General features: G+C 46.7%; 1 long non-coding RNA gene across 4 annotated transcripts in view; it reads left to right on the forward strand.

The window, feature by feature from the left end:
- Nucleotides 1-18,707, forward strand: part of LOC115943198 (uncharacterized) — a 20,511-nt gene extending 1,804 nt beyond the window's left edge. Inside the window, exons 2-3 of one of the 4 annotated variants that reach the window (XR_014148275.1) lie at nt 804-11,913; nt 12,504-18,707. This is a non-coding gene — a long non-coding RNA (uncharacterized LOC115943198). Of the gene's footprint in view, nt 1-803 lie in introns of all 4 variants that reach the window. The other 3 variants (XR_014148272.1, XR_014148274.1, XR_014148273.1) reach the window with 3 other exon arrangements.
- The last annotated feature ends 2,259 nt before the right edge of the window (nt 18,708-20,966 follow it).

Here is a 20,966-nt window from a genome sequence, read left to right on the forward strand (position 1 = left end):
AGACACTGGGGAGGGTATGTGCTATGGTGAGTGCTGTGAATTGTGTAAGACTGTTGAATCACAGACCTGTACCTCTGAAACAAATATACATTATATATTTAAAAAAAAGAAGAAGATAGTAGGAAGGGAAAGATGAAGGGGGGGAAATTGGAGGGGGAGACGAACCATGAGAGACTATGTACTCTGAGAAACAATCTGAGGGTTCTAGAGGGGAGGGGTGTGGGGGGATGGGTTAGCCTGATGATGGGTATTAAAGAGGGCACGTACTGCATGGAGCACTGGGGGTTATATGCAAACAATCATGGAACACTACATCAAAAACTAATGATGTAATTATGGTGATTAACATAACATAATAAAAAAAGTTTAAAAAAAGGCATTGGTAGGAATGAAAATTGCTACTATTTGGAGGGCAATTTGTGAATGACTGTCAAAATATTTATTGTAGTTAACATGATTTGAGTCAACAACTCCAATTCTTAGCAATTTATCCTCACAAATATATAAAGTTTATGTATACAAGGATTTTCACTGGAGCATTGTTCATAATCATAAAAAATTGGAAATTACCTAAATACCCATCAATATAGAGTTAGATAAATCATGGAAATTCCATACATTGCAGTTGTTAAAAAAATAAATGCATAAGCCCATTTGGACTGACATGGAAAGCTGTCCAAAATATATTCAGTAAAAAAACAAGTTGCAGATGAGTAAGTATAATATGATTTCATTTCTGAAAAGTTAAAACATATACATCCAGTAGTACCTCTTATCCACAGTTCTGCTTTCCACTGTTTCAGTTACGTGTGGTTAACTGTGGTCCAGAAGCAGATGATCCTCCTTCTGACTGTTGTCAGGTCAGTAGTAGCCTCGTGCTACATCACGATGCCTGCCTTATTCACCTCACTTCATCTCATCACATGGGAATTTTATCATCTCACATCTCACCCAAAAAGAGGAAGTTCAGTTGAGTACGATACAAGAAGATCTTTTGAGAGAGAGAACACACTCACATATACTTTCTTACAGTATTTCATTATAATTGCTCTGTCTTGTTATTGTTTTTAATCTCTTACTGTGCCTGACTGGTAATAATTAAGCCTTATCACACATACATATGTACAGGAAAAAACATACATACAGGGTTCAGTACTCTCCACGGTTTCAAACATCCACTGGAGGTCTTAGAATGTATCTAAGGTGCCCCTCTTTAAAAAAAAAAAAAAAAAAAAAATTTTTTTTTAAGTAATCTCTACACCCACCCATCTTGGGGCTCAAACTCATAACCCTGAGATTGAGAGTCACATCGTCTACTGACTGAGCCAGCCACACACCCCAGAACAGTAAGATCTTTAGGGTAAAAACTTCACAATGCTACACAAGGACTCAGAAGGACAACTGAACAAGTGGCAAGGCACACCATGTTCTTGAATAGAAAGACTCAACATCATAAATGTATTTTAACCCATAAATTTAATGTGATTCCATTAAATTCCAAACCATGTTTAGAAACTGGACAAGATGATTTCAAAGTTCAAGTGGAAAAAGTAAAAACAAAAAGAGCCCTGGAAATTCTAAAAAGAATAAATGGGGAATCAGCTCTATCAAATACTAAAAGATAAGACAAACTATAATAATTGTAATAGTGGAGCATAGGCACACGAATAGGCAGGTCAACAGATCAAGAATTCCAGAAATAAACCCAAATACACAAGACTTGTGTGTGTAATTTTTAAAACGTTATTTAAAATGTCTAAGTAAAAGATGAATGTTCAATAAATAAGGTTAGGACAACTGGGTAGCCATCTGGGGGCAAAATCCAAATGAAGAAAAAATTAAAATACAAAAAAGAAAAATAATACGGGCAGTAAGGGGAGACCTTTTTTTTTTTTTAATGGTGTTCGTGTCCTATCATCCTTGTCAAGTGCTTTTGGCTTTTTTTTTTTTTTTTTAAGATTTTATTTATTTATCAGAGCGAGAGAGCACAAGCAGGGCGGGTAGCAGAGGGAGAAGCAGACTCCCCACTGAGCAGAGAGCCCGATGTGGGGACTTGATCCCAGGACCCCGGGATCATGACCCAAGCCAAAGGCAGCTGCCCAAGAGGAATTTTTAATAATCTTGGAATGTGGGTCTTTCTCAACAAGACAAAAGATACAGAAACCATAGAAGAAATTTGACCACACTGAAGAATATTTTCCCCTCTCAATACTTGTAGATGCTCTAGTCTTTACTACTATGATGGCATTTTGGTCCCCCCACAAAGGGCCTTGCAGGGACCTTTCCCTCTTAAGACAAAACAATAACAAGGGGTGCCTGGGTGGCTCAGTCGGTTAAGCATCCGACTCTTGATTTTGGCTCAGGTCATGATCTCAGGATCCTGAGATCTAGCCCAGCATGGGGCTCCATGCTGAGTGTGGAGCCTGCTTAAGATTCTCTCTTCCTCTTCCTCTGCACCTCCTGCTTTCTCTTTCTCAAAATAAATAAATCTTTTTAAAAAAATAACAGAAAATAGGGGCACCGGGTGGCTCAGTCGTTAAGCGTCTGCCTTCAGCTCAGGTCATGATCCCAGGGTCCTGGGATCGAGCCCCACATCGGGCTCCCTGCTCAGCGGGGAGTCTGCTTCCCCCTCTGCCACTCCCCCTGCTTGTGTTCCCTCCCTTGCTATCTCTCTCTGTCAAATAAATAAAATCTTAAAAAAAAAATAAAAGAAACAAGGAAATGTATGTTTTCAAAAGGCAATTTTATTCTACTTCTCCCCGTTTCTTTTTTTTTTTTTTAAATGTTTTATTTATTTATTCATGAGAGTCAGAGAGAGAGAGAGGCAGAGGCAGAGGGAGAAGCAGGCTCCCCGCCTAGCAGGGAGCCCGATGCGGGGCTCGATCCCAGGACCCTGGGATCATGACCTGAGCCGAAGGCAGACGCTCAACCATCTGAGCCACCCAGGCGCCCCTACTTCTCCCCGTTTCTAACACCCCCAAACTCAGACATGATGGAGCAAGGCCCAAAAACCTCACTCACTGGGTAATTAGGGAAGGGCAGGCACAGTGGAGGCTAGGGTTGTCTGCTTTGCTCTCTCTGCTGTCCCTTTGACCATGTCCTATCAGGAAAAGCAGAAGGCCCTGCAGGCAGCCTGTGGGATGGGGGGCCCTGGCCCTGCTCCTGTGGCAGCATTGTCCAAACCACACTGGCGGCTCCCTGCTTAGCTGACCATCTCACACCTTTATGTAAATTTTCTGAATCTCTTTTGCATAGAAAATGAAAGTGCTTTGTTAAAAAAACAACAGTGTTCCTTTCTAATAAACCACCATAAGCAAATTCAACAAACCAGAAACTGGAAAAAGTGAAGCACTCCTATAAATCAGTTAACAATGCAATGGGCAAAGGTTATGTGAGCAAACACTTAAGAGAAAATAAAATGGAAACATGTCTCAACCATGAAAAGATGCTCAATCTCAAACTTAAGGAAAATGTAAATTTGGGACGCCTGGGTGGCTTAGTTGGTTAAGCATCTGCCTTCGGCTCAGGTCATGATCCCGGGGTCCGGGGATCGAGCCCCACATCGGGCTCCTTGCTCAACAGGGAGCCTGCTTCTCCCTCTGCCTGCCGCTCCCCTGGCTTGTGCTCTCTATCTGACAAATAAATAAAATCTTTAAAAAAAATGTAAATTAAAATAACATAGGTAAAATATTTTCCACCTTTTTTCAAAGTCAAAAAGTTTGATGACTATTTACAAGGTATGAAGAAACATATTGCTGGTGGTGGTATGTATGATACAAGCTCAATAGAGCATAAATGGGCAATAACCAATACAAATTGAAAATGTAACCACCTGGGTGGTTCAGTTGGTTAAGCGTCCGACTCTTGACTTCAGCTCAGATCTTGATCTCAGGGTCATGAGTTCAAGCCCCAAGTTGGGCTCCATGCTGGGCATGGAACTCAAATTAAATTAAATTAAATTAAATTAAATTAAATTAAATTAAATTAAAAATGTATGCACTCTTCGATCCAGCAATCCCACTTCTTGGGGTTTATCCTACATATATCCTCACCAATCTAGATTCCTCCCTAGCAGAAATCTAAGTGGAAAAGACAAAACAAAAGACTTTCTGTATAGGGGATACTAAGCCAAATTAAGGTCACAAGTAGTATTTTGAAGATAGGGATTAAGAGAGCATGTGATTATTGAATGCTGGGATCCTCATCTTTTTTTTTTTAAGATTTTATTTATTTATTTTTAAAGATTTTATTTATTTATTTGACAGAGACACAGCGAGAGAGGGAACACAAGCAGGGGGAGTGGGAGAGGGAGAAGCAGGCTCCCCGCCAAACAGGGAGCCCAATGCGGGGCTCGATCCCAGGACCCTGGGATCATGACCTGAGCCAAAGGCAGACGCTTAACGACAGAGCCACCCAGGCGCCCCGATCCTCATCCTTTTCTTCCCACTAAGCTGACACAACCAAATCTTTACTCTCCATGCAGAAGTTTTAAAGATTCTTTTCTGGAGAGTCTTCCAATTCCCAGGATAGAGGCATTAGAGTTCCCCTAACAAATGTCCCATACAGATTGCTCTGAAGTGAACCCCAAAGTCAAAATCTTAAAACCATGTGCTCAGATCTTCCAAAGTGTTTTTTAGTCCCTGGCTCTTTTTTTCTTTTTTTTTCCCCAAGATTTTATTTATTTGAGAGAGCGAGAGAGAGCACACACGAGCAGGGGCAGAGGGAGAGGGAGAAGCAGACTCCCCTGCTGAGCAGGGAGCCCGACGTGGGGCTCCATCCCAGGACCCCAGGATCATGACCTGAGCCGAAGGCAGATGCTGTTAACCGACTGAGCCACCCAGGCGCCCCCGTCCCTGGCTCTTGATCATAAGCAGGCAACCAGGGATTATCCATACATCTGAGAAAAGCCTCTAAACATGAGTTTTATAGATGAAAACAAATGAACAGGGGGGAAAAACAATGTTGGAGAAAACAGGCTATGCAGGGAGATGAAAATTTTAAAACATGCTGATATTCTCAGGTAAGTTCATATTGCATCTATGAAACAAACAGGATGACATTTTTATAAGAAAAAATCTCTTGGATATTAAAAATGTGGGTAGCAGAAATAAAAACACTAGAAGGGTTGGAAAAGAAAATTGAGCAAATCTCCCAGGAAGAGCAACAAGATGAATCTTAGGAGAACTAGAGATAAGAAAGAGTGCCACCCTGAGAGAGAAGTCCAGCATCCAAACACTGGACGAGGAAATCCTCTACAGAATGTTCAAGAAAAATGTCCAGAACTGAAGGACATGAGTCTACAGAACAAATGAGCCCACCAAGTACCCAGCAGAATGGATGAAAATAAATCCATACAAGGCACAACACTGTGAACTTTTTGAACGCTTGGAATAAAGAGAATATCCCACAAGCTGGCGGAGAAAATGTCACGTACAAAGGATTAGAAATCAGATTGCCTTTAGACTTCTCAGCAACTACACCGAAAGCCAGAACTCAGTCTGGAACATAAGCTCTTGGACTCTGTCTTTTTCTTAGTCACTGATGTATCCCACGTGCTTAGAGCAGTGCCAGGCGTGTATTAGGTTCTCAATAAAAATTCACTGAACGAAAGAGAACAGTGGAGAAATACTTCCAAAATTCTGAGGAAAAGTTTCTTCCAGCCTGTAACTAAACCTATCAATCAAGTATGGGGTTAGAATAAAGACATTTTTGGACGTGTAAGGTCTCAAACAGTTTACCGTCCGTGGACCCTCTCTCAGGAAGCCATGAGAGGATTTGCTCCACCAAATCAAGAGAGGCAAGCAGTATAGGAAATAAGAGGGAAAGGCATAGGGAACCACCAGGAAGGTGGTGATAATAGTTGTGCCTCAGATGTAAAGGGCACCCAGTTCAGACTGGAGCAGGTACCCATGCCCACTGCCATTGCCATGCCATTTTTTATAGGGTCAGAGTGCCTTGGTTGTCCTGGCCCAGAATCTCATCTTTACTTGGTTTGCCTAGACCTCGTACTAATGAATTCCCTGCCACCAGCATTAACTGAGAACCTTCATTTTACACCATCGAAATATTCTGCTCTGACCCCCTCCTGAGACCAGGAGGTAGGGCAGGATGAACTAAGCAGCAGAAAGTACAGCAAATCCCACTCATCTGGGCACTATTCCTGAGAGACACACTGAACCTGACCCACACTTTAGTCCAGCCAAATGCTCCATCTGTGGTGACCCCTGTGTTTCCCATGTTTCATAACCTTACTGTGAAGGTTCTCCCAGACCACCCCCAGGTTCAGAATTCAGCACATAGTCGTACTCAAGGTTTTGCTTGACTATAGTGAATGGACACACAGTCAACAAAGGAGAAAGGCTATGGGCAAAGTCTAGGGGAAATCAGGTGTGACCCAGGAATCCTCCAAGTGCAGTCACACAGGGCATGCTTAATTCCTCCAGCACCGAATTTGTGCTAATCCATTACAGATGTAGCACCCAGGGTTTTTATTGGAGGCCAGCCATATAGGCACATACCAGACTGACCCAGTTCCAGAAGGAAAGCAAATGTTCAGCATAAACTATAATGTTTGCTGCAGTTTACACACAGAGGGTCACTCTTATCATTAAGGGAATGGTGGGAACCCCCCTGAAATCCAAGTCCCCAGATACCAGCCAAGGTCCAACCTTGGAAGCAAGTAGACCTTTCTAAGGAGAGCACTCTTGGGCTTGCTGTGTGAGCCCTCCTGCATAGTTGTCCCCTGCTCTTACCCGGAAGGGGTCCTGTAAGCAGTTAGGGAAGCGGAAGCCAGCCTGTGATGGAGAACCTCTATTTAGTTCTATTTTCCTGGAAGCCTTCAGTCCAATAGTGGTAGTGTTGCCTTTTCCTTACATAGGTAGATACATGCATGCCGTTTAGTTTTCGTTCTATTTACTGAAAGATACCGTTGGGGTACACATGAAGGTGGTAAAACCACAAAGGAAGTCAAGGGAATGAGTGATGGATTTTGTCTCCCAAACCCATTCTGCCCATCTCCCCTGGTAACAGAGTTGTAATTGAGCAGCATGTGGATGGCCGTGTGACAAAAGTCTTGCTATTGGAGCCTAAGTAGAAGTGATGTGCTGCTTCGGGGTCTGGGTCTAAGACTTTAGGGTGTCTTTCCCATTATTTCTTTCCCCTTTATAGCTGGCTGGCACCCAGAAGTGCCGATGACAGCTTCAGCCACACAGTAAAACATCCTAGCGACAGAAAACAAAGATACGAGGAATCTGTTTCCCTGAATGATCATTTAGAGCAGGAGCCGCTCACCAGCCTGGACTGTTCACATGGGTCTAGGTGTGAAAAAGAAACACTTCTTCATTTTCTAATGCAGTATCTTTTTTTTTTTTTTAAGATTTATTTATTTGACAGAGAGTGAGCTGGGGGGTGGAGCAGAGGGAGAGCGAGAGAATCCTCAAGCAGACTCCTTGCTGAGCACGGAACCCAACACGGGGCTCGATCCCAGGACCCTGAGATCATGACCTGAGCCAAAATCGAGTCAGCTGCTTAACTGACTGAGCTACCCAGGCGCCCTTCTAACTCAGTATCCTTGAATATCTTTGTTATAGCCCATTATCCCCACCCCACCCCCATCTACTACAAAATGATAACCCAAAAGACAAGATGGCAGCTACCTTAGGGGGAGGCTCCCAGGGAACTTCCAAGACCTAATAATGTTTCTTAACCTGAGTGAATAGGACACCAGTATTGGTTTTATTCTTAGTCTTCTTGATAATACATACGTATTTTACACACACATTTTTGTATGTTTATATGTGTGTATGAGTCATTCCACAATTTAAAAAGAAAGTTAAAAATACAGTAATAATGAGGGGCACCTGGCTGGCTCAGTCAGTAGAGCGTGCGACTCTTGGTCTTGGTGTGATGAGTTCAAGGCCCATGTTGGGTATAGAAATTACATTTAAAAAAAAAAGTAAAAAAGAAATCCAATGTGTAATAAAAATTAAATGAAATGTAATGGCCCGTAGCCCTTCTAAAGTCAGGACAAGAATTTCTGTCTCTACCACCAATTAACATTGTACTGAAGGTATTAACCAAAGCAATCAGACAAGAGGAAGAAATTAGATCTATAAAAAGTAGAGAAGAGGAAGTAAAACTTCTGCTATTTATTGATGGTATGATCAAGTACTTAGAAAACCCAAGAGAATCAACTAAAAAACTGCTATTAGGAGAACTCAGTGAAGTGATAAGGTAAACAGTTACCTACAGAAATCAGAAGTCTATGCACACAAACACATAAACAGCATTACGGGGACCATCCTCATACGTGTCCTCTTATGGACTCATGTAGCATTTGCCTTTGATATGTGCTCTGGAGCAAGACTGCTAGGTCAGAGCGTTTACGTGTATTCTTCATTTGATTGAACTGCCAGATGGCTCTCCAGAACAGCTGCACGAGTGGACACATCTACAGCATCCTTGCCAGCATTTGCCATGTACCCCAGAAAAGGTGCTTCTGCAAAACCAGGGCTAAACCAAGAAAGAGGAAGACATGGGATCTAGGAAATAAGGATTCTAATTGAAAGCGGTGAAAGGAATCACCAGGATGTGCAACAGGCCTAAGTTGGAGCGGAAGGACGCAAGGCTGTGGGAAGGAGGGTTCCAGGAAATTAGTAGGCGAACCACTGCATTTAAGTGTTCTGAAAATATTACATTGATAGGTAATTGAAGGATCTGTTGGAGACTTTAGGGAAATTTTTTATGAAACAAAAACAATGCAAACATAAACACAAAGCAGAATACCAAGAATAACAGAATAACTGGAAGTTACTAGAAAGAGTGGGGGGCATGTAATGGCAAACTTCCTGGCTCATCATTGAGCAATTGTTACATGTGCTTGATAATGTAAACACTGATTATTGATTTAGCCAAAGTTTATCATAAGCTATGAGAGGATGGGGAAGCAGACTCCGGGGTTGGTGGTGGTGAAAGAGCTAAATCTTCATCTGCCGTAACAGGAGTCAGTAGTATCAATTGGTCATTTACAAAATAGCTGTGTAGGCCTATGACTTGGAAACTGCTGGAAGAGTGAGTGGTTGCTGGTGTGTAGCAGGGTAGAGGAAAGGGGGTGGTGGGGCAGGGACTGCTATTTTTCATCATGTTTTTTAGAACAATTTCTGCCTGGGTGGCTCAGTTAAGCGTCCGACTATTGATTTCGGCTCAGGTCATGATCTCAGGATTGTGGGATCGAGCCCCATGTGGGGTTCCACGGTGGGAGCCTGCTTGGGATCCTCTTTCTCTCTGCCTCTGCCCCTCCTCCCCCCAAAAAACTTAAATAAGTACAGCATTCTGTATGTCAAACATACCTCAATAAAGTGGTTTAAATGCATATATCCTGAAACAGGTATTTAACAGCAATACAGATTCACAGTGTATGTTACACCTAAAGTGTTAATCAGATTCCACTGAACTAGGAAGCATATTCAGTATTTATATGACATTATAATAGAGGAGCATTAGATTTTGCCTTTGCATATCCAGAAAACCTTTTAATCTGAATTATCTTCACGAGTCTCTAGAAATCTTATAATTATCCAGTTATCTCTACATCTATATGTGCCTTAACCCCAGAGAAAGCCCTGTAAATAAACATTAACAGTATTCCAGAACGGATGCGTAACTGGGAAGTATGAGCTGCCTAAGTATGGTTATGTCGAGTCTTACACCAACTTGACGAACAGTTACTGGCAATAGGTGAATTATCAGTCCCCATAATAGCAGTATACACCCAATCCCTTTGCCGTGGCCTCAGGGCCTCAAGTCATTCTTTACCCCTTCATGTCATATTTGGCCATGCGACTTGCTTTAGTCAGTGCTAGTGAACATGTTATGAGCAGAGGCTTGAAATGCGCTTGTACATAGGCATGTGAGCTTGCACTCTTACACTCCAGTAATCTGCCAGGATAAGAGCTTCCCTCTGATAACTTCAGCCCAGGTCCCAGAATGCAACACATGCAACGGAGCTGCTCCAGAGGCCTGCAGCCTGAAGCAGAACAGCCCCAGCTAACTCTCCTTTGCATGCACAAGAAATAAATGCTTATTGTATACTTCTGAGCTTCTGTGGTGGTTTGTTACCCGGCATTATTGTGTCAATATCTGACTAATACATATTCCAAGTTAATCTTTCCTAAGTTCTTACTAATACATGTCACAGAGCTGAAAAATGAGATTGTATTTTGGTCTGTAATTGTGCCACAGATTGGGTCCTCCGGGAAGCAGATGCTGAGGAGTTCGGAGTACAAAAGGTTTATTGAAGAATAACACCTGTGAAGGAAAGAGGGTACCATCAGACAGCAGTGCAGGCCTGGCAGAGTCTCAGCCAGCCCAGGAGGGAGCTCTAGAGCAGATCCTTGATGGAGAGGTCCTGGGTCAGGGGGAAATGGCTAGACCCTTGTACTGCTGTCTGGCTCAGTCATTGACTAGGGACTACCCAGAAAAGACAGGGCCCTTAGCTACCATGGCTTGCCAGTCATTGGCTGGGAGATGTGATCAGTAATTCAGAAAGAATATACAAAATGTATCTGAAATTAAGACATCCAGATTCAAATGTGTCTCGGCCACTGTGTTGTAGCGCACCACGTTGTTGTAATCAAATCGTTCTTATAATATGTTGACTTACTAATGACAATGTGTGGGGGCTCTGTCACAGAGCACTTGTTTCTGAGGTGGTTTTGCTGCTGCTGGGGTAGTGTCGCGTGCCGGGCCGCATAAGGATAAGGTGCATCGGATACAAATATTTGCATTCCAGTAGACGTAGGATGTAGAAGACACAGGACTTTGCACACGGATGTACTTGGCTCCTTGCAGTATTGCTACTGGTTCTTGCATAGGACACGAGAATTCTGATCAAATCTATTTCCTGTAATTCTCAGCAGAATAAAAAATGTGTGGTGTGTTTATAGTTGCGGTCACTGCGTTACGGAGTATATTCCTAACAGAAGGGATCTTCTGTCCTGATTAGGCATTGATAAGAATTGAATCCACTTACATCTCACACCTCTGGTAACCGGGAGCATTTTCCACCAGCTACCTTCTGGCTTCGTGGGTTTCAAACCTTGCTTCTCCCCAACTTCTCACACACTTCTGTTGCCAGGTGCCCTGGGGCCCATTCACATCCCTGAAACCTCTGGCCCCACACCCTTGGCTACACAGAGAAGCCACTGAGCCACGTCCACAACAGCCCACTACACCTAAACTAACTATAGCCATCCGACAGGAGAAGTGGAAATGGAACAGAAAGAGACCGTGGTCTTAGCCATTTGCGGTGAAATAGCTGAATTTTTCAGAATTTACAAAAACATGAGCACATTGCTAGGACCTGCCAAGGGGCCCAGGCTGGTGAGGGACCCTCCATGGCAGTTCCAACTCCACTTAGTTTCACCCCCCCCCATGATGGTAGCTGCTCTCCAAACCACACCAGCCCCCCCTCCCACGCCCACATCTGGCCCACAGGACTTCCCCTTCGACCGCCTCCCCTTGTCTCCACTCTGTTCTTCCCCACAAGTACTTTTGGGTCCTTCCCTATACGGCCGTGGCACCTGCCCGTTGCCCTGGTGAGGCCTCCAAGAGCCTAGCCAGCAACACAGCAGCTGTGGTGAAGACTCTGAACAGTCACCCATTAATCATTTTGTTACCATTGCATTATTTGGAGTCAGATGTTGTCTCTTTTTTACTTATGCCCATTATCCTGTCCTCCGTATTTCAGATGAGAGCCCTTCAGGTCAGGCCCACCTGTCTCATCAGCCTCTCTGGGCTCAGCATCCCAGGTTTGTCGACAGCGGCCTCTGTCATTGCTGCTCAAAGTGCCAATCTGCAAGGAGGCGAGTTTGCACGGGAATGGGAGTCTTCTGCATCACAGCACACACTGTCAAGGTCAGCTGACTGTTCTGGTAGCAAGCTTTCCCAGTGAAGAGGCAGAGTGTTGATCACGTCCTGGGGCGAGCCGTCGGGTAGCAGTTTGAAAATTGGCCGCCAGCCCACAGATCATACTTTGAGGGCCACTGTCTTTGATGACATGACTTGGGGTCTTAGGAGGTTTGTAAATACCCTCTCGTTTCCCTGCCTGGACTCAGAACTACTTGAGAGAGGTAGGAGTTGGACAGGTGGAGATTAAGCTAATAGCTTTATTACTGAAAAGCTGATTAGAAAGGGCTGTGCATCTGTGGCCAAAGGAACTTTCCTTTGAATTCATCTCACTCACCCTGAGGTGGGCCCCTCCTTAGGGCGGGATGCCTGCTCTGCAGGAGGGCAGTCAGAAGAGGATTGGTTTGAGTGTGCTCCATCCACCTCCCAGACATCACCCATCATTTCCTCTGGGAGAGGAGGAAAGGGGGCAAGGTGGGATGAGAGGCCAGAAGTGTTAGGTCGGCAGTGGTCACAGGTCCTTAACCTGGAGTCCATGGCTTTAGAGGGTGTCTGGAGTCCCTGAGATTGAATGGGGTGTGTGTGTGTGATTTTTCTAGAGAGTCTGCAGCAGATGTTGTGGATCCTCGGCCAGATCCCTTTAACCCACTGCTGTGAGTGTTCCTACCCACTTCTTTGATGAATCCTCCTTGGCCTACAGGGAGCTCCTGGCCAGAGAGACTATACCTGCTCCCCACCAGGGGAAATTGACTGACTTGGGGTACAGAGACCACCCCTTGCCTCCAGGTAGGAACAGCTCTAGTGCAATGCAGGGTCCAGGGCAGCTCAGGAGATCAGGCAGAAGCTAGTCCTCAGCTGAGGCCACTTCTTGCTCAGCTTTTGCCTCCTGCCCTAGCTTGCTTTCCTCACTCCCCTTCTCCTTGGAGCGCTCCTTCCATAAATTACGTATACAGGAACCCTTGTCTCAGCCTTGGCTTCCAGCAGTGACGGGATTCACAGTCCTTGGCTCTCCTCAGATTCTGCAAGTGGTTTATGATCCCATTGTGGGTTGAATCCTGGCCCCAAAAGAGGTATGTCCACATCCGAATCCCTGAAACCTATGAGTGTCACCTGATTTGGGAAAAGGGTCTTTGCAGATATAATGAAGGATCTTGAGATGAGATAATCCTGGATTAGCCAGGTGGGCCCTCAATCCAGTGACAAGTGTCCTTAAAGAGACACACACAGCGGAGGTGGCCCCGTGAGGACAGAGGCAGGGGCTGGAGTGGGAGCAGGTGACCACAAGCCAAGGAAGGCCTGGAGCCAGCAGAAGCTGCAAGAGGACGGGAAGGATCCTCCCGTAGAGTCTGTGCAGGGATCACGGTCCTGCCGCACCTTGATGCCTGACTCTGGCCTCCAGGACTGTGAGAGAAGAAATGTCTTGTTTCAAGCCCGCCCCCGGTTGCGATCATTTGTCTCGGCAACCACAGGACATGAATACCTTCAAAAGGTTAAAAATTCCCTCTAGTTGTCGAAGCTGCAGTCCTGCCACGTGGAAGTATGAGTGTGTGCCCGGGCCGGTGGCCCCCTGCCCCCCACGCACATCACTGGCATGTCCAGCTTCCCATCCCCAGGCCCTTACAGGGCCGAGCTTACCAGGAGCCTGTGTGCTGCTGACGTGACGGTGCATGGTGGCTGCTCTTCCGTCTATGACAGGGAGTGTAGGGGACTTCTCAGGGCTGTGCTCACTGCCTTGGCCCACCCCCTCGTTCTTCTTGCTCCGAGAGATACCGTAAAGGCCGATTTTGTTTTCCTTAGGATTTCCGGCAAACCACAGCATGGTCTTCCTGACGGTATTTTTCAGGATTGTGTCATGTTCCAGGATTCAGCTATGATGATGCTTTCCTTCCTCTACATTTTATCCATCCTCTCAAAAAATTAGCTCAACAGAGAGCTCATGCTAGCACACTGGACTCCTCTGTTCCTTCCCTCTTTTTATCTCCGTCATGATTATTCATGATTGTATAATCAGGATTTCTCTTTAGAAGCTCCTTACTTGATATTAGCTGACAGAACAAAAGGTTCTTGATTAAATGGTGACTCTTTTCTGCTCACTGAAAGTCAAAAGCTAATGAAGTACTTTGATCAAAATGAATTTTGATATCCATTCTATGAAAATAGCAAAAAAACTTCCAGGAGCAATCAAATGGCTGTGTGGACCGATGCTTTCAGAGGTCCGGAACCATCGATCAGGAGGTCTGTTTCTGAACAAGGAACTGGAAAAGCCAGATCTGCTCACGCCAGAGCACAGATGGGAAGTAAATGCCTTCTAGGGGCTCCTGGTTCACAGGAGTGCCCCTCCCCACCCCCGACCCTTGCAGCAGCTTTCTCATTGTCTCCCTGTGCCCAGGTTTGTGATCCCCAAATCCCAGTTCCACCAGCCTCCATGATCTACCTACAACACAGATTTCCATGTGGCCTTCCCTGCTCCCCACTGTCTCCTGTAGGATAGAGACCACGCTCCCCACACGCAGTCCCAGGCCTTCCAGATGGGCCCTGCCTTCCCACAGAGTGTGCTCCCACCCCACTGCCTCTCACCTTTATACCTCTGCACGTGCAGTCCCCTCCTCTGGCGTGCCCTTCCTCTGCCCTGACCAGATCTCCCTGACCACTCAGCTCCAGTGTCATGGCCATTGGGAAGCCTTCTGGCCCTCACTGTGCTCCCATAACACCCTGAGCCTATTTTTGTCATGGCGCTTACATCAGAGTATACAATGATCTATTCTTGTGTCTGTCTCCCCAGCACTGAGTTCCCAGGGCAGGAAGTGCATCTTGTAGATCTCTGAGTCCCCAGATCTAGATCAGTGTGTGTCAAATGAAGGATGAATGAAATCTCTTGCCTCCTAGAAGGAGTATCAGGGGCTCAGTCTCACCACCCTGAGATCATGACCTGAGCCGAAATCAAGAGTTGGATGCTTAACCAACTGAGCCACCTAAGCGCCCCCATATTCTGTATTCTTTCATTTACCCTGTAAATTATCTTGGAACGTTTGATACTTATGTTCTGTTTTGGGTTTTTTTAGATTTTATTTATTTATATGACAGACAAGCGAGCACAAGCAGGGGGGGCAGCAGGCTGAGGGAGAGGGAGAAGCAGGCTCCCCACTGAGCAGGGTGCCCGCAGCGGGGCTCCATCCCAGGACCCTGGAATTATGACCTGAGCCAAAGGCAGACGCTTAACCAACTGAGCCACCCAGGCACCCCTACTTATGTTTATTTTATCCAGAATAAAAAGAAACTAGAAATGTTTATAATAAAAAAATCTAGGGCACCTGGTGGCTCAGTTGGTTAAGCGACTGCCTTCGGCTCAGGTCATGATCCTGGAGTCCCTGGATCAAGTCCCGCATTGGGCTCCCTGCTCGGCGGGGAGTCTGCTTCTCCCTCTGACCCTAACCCTTCTCATGTGCTCTCTCTCTCAAATAAATAAATAAATAAAATATTAAAAAAAAATTTATTTAACTTTTTCATTATTTTTATACATCCACTAAGTTCTAAAAATTATTTGAGGCAAGTTATAATAGAAGAAAAAATATCAAACCATGAAACCCCCACCAGCAGAGACTTCTTCTGTCCTGTTGCCCAGGACCAGGTCATGTGGCCCCCTGACCGCTGAGAGTTGGGGAAGCTCAGCTTCCCCAAGGGGAGAGGCTGTTGGAAATGACTGAACAGACAGCCAAGAGTGTCTGCCACTGAATGTAAATAGCATCTACAAGTCATTAATCAGATTCCTTTCTTGTTCACCCCAGGAGTCCTGCCTCACTAACAAATAAGGTTCCATCTCTTCAATTTGTAAGGCACTCTGAGCGCTTCCTAAGAAAGCAAATTCATTATTTTTTCGAGATCCTCCCCACGCCCACCCAACACCAAACTCCTGGGAACGCTGGTGCGTCGTTCAAAGTTCCTTTGGTTGCCAAAAACAGGAACCTAGCTCCCAGTAGCGTAAACGCAATGGGCTTGTGGCCTCCCAGCGCCGAGCTATGCGAGACACAGGGGCTGGAGCGTGGATTCCCTGCCTGCATCTTGAAAGCTTCTCACTGTTTCTCATCTCCGACTCTCCCTGGTGGCTTCAGTATAACGTTGGATATGAGAAGGAGAAATAAGCTCTTCCCACAAATTCCAGCGAGAAAACACCCGGGGAAGGGCTGTGATTGGTGCGACAGCAGTCTGATCCTGTCCCAAACCAGTCACCACGGCCGGGCGCCCACCCTGCGGAACTATGCTGGGCCACTCCGCCAGAGTCCCAGGCTCAGTGGGTCAGGAGCACGGCCCCGTGAGCAAAGGAGAAGGAACGCGCGCTGAGCTGAGCAGACAGTGGCCGTCCACCACGCTGACCGGTGACCCGGTCCTCCCGGCCACCCCTGCTGAGACTCGGACAGCCTGTGCAGGGCAGGAGGGCCCCACTCCCCGAAGCTGTTGCAGAAGCGACACAGCGTCCTGCAGACCAGGACAGTTCCAAGGCTGCTCAAGTGGGACTCTGTCCTCACAGCTCCCTGTGAGCAGCGATTCCTCAGGCTGTGGCAAAGGCACAGTCCACCCAGGCCATGCTCACACCCCACTCAAGTCCCCTTGGGGCTCCAACAAACTGCTCTGTGGCCCTGGGCGCTTCATCATTTTCCGGGGCGTGTCCAAGAGCCAGCCACTGCCCAGGATTCCTGCCTCGCCTCCTCTCCCCAGGGCAGAGGCCCCCCCTTCCTCCTGGTCCCAAGCTCAGCTCCATTTCCTAATCCAGGGGGCTTTTCATTCCTTTTGGGAAAACCCCACTTTGTTATATTGGCTTGTTCATGGGACAGTTTCCTTCGTAATGAAGCATCAGCCCCTCCTAAGGGGCTCTTTGTAATGGTGCTGCTTCTGAGACCAAGCCAAGGGTGGCCCATTAACAGCTCAAAATCCAATGGCTCAGTCGGTGAAGCATCTGCCTTTGGCTCAGGTGATGATTCCAGGGTCCTGGGATTGAGCCCCTGCTCAGCGGGAAGCCTGCTTCTCCCTCTCCCTCTGCCTGCCGCTCCCCCTGCTTGTGCTCGCTCTCTGTCTCTGTCAAATACATAAATAAAATCTTTTTAAAAAAAAAAATCCACTGCCACTTCTTGAGCACTTACTATATACAAGGCATCTCCCCTCCTTCATCTAATTTAACCCCCCAAATACTCGCAGGAAGTAGGTATAATCAGTCCCGTCTGACTGATAGGAGAAACTCTCACAAGGCAAGTGTGTGACAGAGCCTGAATGTGAACATGGTTTTTGATCCCAGGGCCCCTGAATACAGAGTATAGAAGTCTGTGATCTGCAGGGGATGAAGTCACGGAAGCACTTGGCTCACTGAGGTCTACACACACACACAGCTGTTTAGTGCAGGAATCGCACCCACCACGTGTGCATACGTCCTGGGCACCATCAGCCATGGCCTCATGGGATTCCAAGAGCAAAGAGCCTTCGGCCCCTAAAATCAAGTTAGCCCCACCTCCCTCCCTGCTCAGAGAGGCACCGACGCCCATTCCAGGCTGAAGGAAAATCTGGCATGGGGCCACAGAGAGGCAGCCTGTCTGGCCCAGTGAGGTGCCTTCCTAAGGGACTTTCAAGGGGGATTGCCCAGAGCCATGAACTTCTGAACCCAACCAGAACCTTACACCCTTCAGGGCAGCTTGCCTCCATCATCAGCATGGAGCTGTGATGGGGCCTGGGAAAATACGCAACAAGTTCCGGTTCCAGTTGCAAGCCTTCTAGCCCAGACCAAGAGAGAGTGCCTGACCCACAGCGGAAGTGCGACCTTCCTTGGTAACTCAGGCAATGCTGATGAGCCCAACAGCATCCTCGAAGTCACCCTTAAGACCCGTGTTCGAATGCCCAAGTAGGAAGAGAACATGCTATGTATTTTAATCCGCTGGACCATTCCCGAGAAAGTCGAAGGAAGCCAGGGTGTGCCCTGCTGGGTCAGGTCTGTGCTCATCCTGCACCCCTAACAGGGCCTGGCACGTGAGTTAGATGTATTTCTGCCTAATACAGGCGGCGTCCCTCCCTCCAGCCACTGTGGTTTGCTCTGTTGCCAGCTTGCCCCCGGGTGACTTGGTGGCCACGAACCCAAGGCAGGCTCCCAGCTGGTTTGGTCGAACACGTTTCTTACTCACGCCTAGGGAAGCCCTGGCACCAACCTCACGGAGATCTGCCTCACCATCACCAACAGATGACTCCACGATGTGTTTGTGTTGCCACCGGGGCTCTCGTTCACCGGCACCCAAAGAAAGCCCTGACGGTCCCCTGGGTGTCGGACGCGTGTGTCCTGATCCAGCGCTCGTCTCCCTGCTCTCAGCTCCTCGGGGTCCCTGTGCTCCGCGCCACTGTGTCCTCAGGCTTCCACTGGAGATAAGACAGATGGAGAGAGTCCTATGAGAACAGCAACCGTTCATGTCGTTTATATTGCTAATGGCGCATGGACCACGGCTCGACATGGCTATTCTGAACATTTCTTTTTTTTTTTTTAAGATTTTATTTATTTATTTGAGAGAGAGAATGAGAGACAGAGAGCATGAGAGGGAGGAGGGTCAGAGGGAGAAGCAGACTCCCTGCCGAGCAGAGAGCCCGATGCGGGACTCGATCCCGGGACTCCAGGATCATGACCCGAGCCGAAGGCAGTCGCTTAACCAACTGAGCCACCCAGGCGCCCCTATTCTGAACATTTCTACCTAAGTTAACCAGCCATCCAGCCCACCTGGCGGGGCCACAGAATGGCAAAACAATGTCTTTATCTTTCTCATTCATCCCCTTGTCTGCCTATTCTTTCAGAAGTGCACCTCCTGGGGACCCGCTGCAGGCCCTAGCAATGCGCAGGAGGGTTCCAGGTCCCTGCCTGCAGTGCACATGACAAATAACCACCATACAGGGCTACCGCACCTGCACGAAAAAGCACCATGGGAGGAAAGAGGAGGAAGACAGTACCAGTCCCGTGGCTCCCCGAGGAGGTGGCTCCAGAGCCACACCTTCAGCACCTACTCACGGAGAAAGAACACAGGTGGGAGGAGGCGTGCAGGGGTGTCTCGGGAGAGTGGTGGTGTCGGGGGATGAGCCCCAGGAAGGCTGTACTGAAGACTTTGGACTTGATCCTAAGGTCAAAATGAACCACGGAAGGAGCCGAGCCATAGAGGGACTGTCACATTTGGTGCCTAGGGATGTCCCTCTGGCCTCCGGTTAGACATGGGGTGGGACATTTGTCGTCACCTCTGCTCCTCCCGTAGCCCCTCCGCAGATGGCGGTAAAGATGAAACATGCATGTCTCACACAGAACGGAGGAGCAAGACAAGAAAGCAGCAGGAGGGCGCAGTGAACCGAGTGTTGGGTGGCAGGACGCAGACGGACAGGCAGTAGCTGGCCTTACCTTCGTCGCCCGTGTGGTCACGGCCCCCAGCCTGTCCAGTGCCCTCGGGAATTCGAACAAGAGAGGGAAGTACTACAATACCAACTGGAGAGTTTTTGTGATTTGTGGGTGAGGGCCCAGCAGTGTCAGCATCTCTAGAAACGGACTTCACGGGTCAGGAAACTGAGGCCCACATAAGTTATCTCCCCAAGGCCCCATAGCCTGATAATGGAGCAGGGATTCAGACCTGTGCCTGTAAAGACATGAAAAGATAATCTCTTCTAATTTTTATCTTTAAACGTCTATTAATGAAATAATTATTTAAAAGTCCCCCCTTTTGGAATACTACTCAGCCATCCAAAAAAATGAAATCTTGCCATTTGCAACGATGTGGATGGAACTAGAGGGTATTATGCTAAGTGAAATGAGTCAATCAGAGAAAGACAATTATCATATGATCTCACTCCTATGTGGAATTTAAGAAATAAAACAGAGGGGCGCCTGGGTGGCTCAGATCATGATCCCAGGGTCCTGGGATCAAGCCCCATATCGGGCTCCTGGCTCAACGGGGAGCCTGCTTCTCCCTCTCCCTCTACCTCTCTCCCTGCTCATGTTGTCTCTCTATCTCTGTGTCTCAAATGAATAAATAAAAAATTTTTTAAAAAATTAAAAAAAAAAAAAGAAAAACGGGATCATAGGGGAAGAGAGGAAAAAATAAAACAAGACAAAATCAGAGAGGGAGACAAACCATAAGAGGCTCTTAATCAGGAAACAGAGTTGCTGGAGGGGAGGGGAGTGGGGGATGGGGTAACTGGGTGATGGGCATTAAGGAGGGCATGTGATGTAATGAGCACTGGATATTATACAAGACTGATGAATCACTGACCTCTACCTCTGAAACTAATAATACATTATATGTTAATTAATTGAATTTACATTAAAAAATTTAAATTCAACTAATTAACATTAACTTAAAATCTTAAACACCTGCTCATTTAAAAAAATAATAATAATAATAAATCCCCCCTTTAAAAGAGAATTGTTGGTGAGCCTCCCAACTCTTGTCCTTTTTGAGGAAGGATGGCAGCAGTGAAGGGAGCCAGGCTCCCAGCAAGTTCTCTCAGGAGTCAGATCGATCAAGGAAATGCACATTAAATGACAAAACCATCTTACACCCACCAGATTGGCACATTAAATGACAAAACCATCTTACACCCACCAGGTTGGCAAAAATGCTAATACTGCATACCAGGGGCTAGTGACAGTGTGGATTAAGAGAGTCCTGGGTGCCTCAGTCAGTTAAGCATCTGCGTTTGGCTCAGGTCATGATCCCGGGGTCCTGGGATCGAGTCCTGCATGAGCAGAGAGCCCGCTTCTCCCTCTGCCTGCCGCTCCCCCTGCATGTGCGCACTCTGTCTCTCTGACAAATAAAATCTTTTAAAAAAGAGAGATTCATTCCCTGCCAGGACTGTCAATTAAGAACATTTTGAAGGCAATTTGGCTGTATCTGCCAAAACGGATGAGTTTAGTACCCATTGTAACCAGGAAACATGACTAGAATGTCCATAGCAGCACCGTTATAGTAGCAAGGTCTGGAGACAACCCAGATGTTTACCCACAGAACAGACGCGCAAATTGCAGTACAGCTGTGTAGTAAATATTACGCAGCAGGAAAAAG

This window comes from Leptonychotes weddellii, chromosome 9, assembly GCF_054177405.1.
Source record: "Leptonychotes weddellii isolate Sample4059 chromosome 9, ASM5417740v2, whole genome shotgun sequence".
In the NCBI taxonomy this organism is placed as follows: domain Eukaryota; kingdom Metazoa; phylum Chordata; class Mammalia; order Carnivora; family Phocidae; genus Leptonychotes; species Leptonychotes weddellii.